Below are 476 nucleotides of genomic sequence, written 5' to 3'. Positions count from 1 at the left end.
CCCAGTTTACCCGAAGGCCCAACCAGCTGAGCACCAAGAGCACCAAGTCCCTGTGTTCGCACAACTGATCCTGAGACTGAGCTAGTATGAGCCAGTCGTTGAGAATGCGAATGCCCTGTTTTCTCAGGGGAACAAGGGCTGCCTCCGCAACTTTCGTGAAGGTACGGGGCGACAGGGACAGCCCGGAGGGCAGGACCTTGTACTGATATGCTCGTCCTTTGAATGCAAACCACAGCAATGGTCTGTGATGCGAAAGGATCGACTCATAAAAGTACGTCGCCTTCAGGTCGATCGCTGTAAACCAGTCTTGGGGACGGATGCACCCGAAGATGCGTTTCTGCGTCAACATCTTGAACGGTAACCGGTGAAGGGCCCGTTTCAAGACACGCAGGTCCAAGATTGGTCGTAACCCACCGCCTTTCTTGGGTACAATGAAGTAGGGGCTGTAAAACCCCGTCTTCATATCGGCTGGAGGG

This window comes from Sinocyclocheilus rhinocerous, unplaced genomic scaffold, assembly GCF_001515625.1.
Source record: "Sinocyclocheilus rhinocerous isolate Xijiao unplaced genomic scaffold, SAMN03320098_v1.1 scaffold63, whole genome shotgun sequence".
Taxonomy (NCBI): domain Eukaryota; kingdom Metazoa; phylum Chordata; class Actinopteri; order Cypriniformes; family Cyprinidae; genus Sinocyclocheilus; species Sinocyclocheilus rhinocerous.
This window is presented reverse-complemented; position numbering follows the sequence as displayed.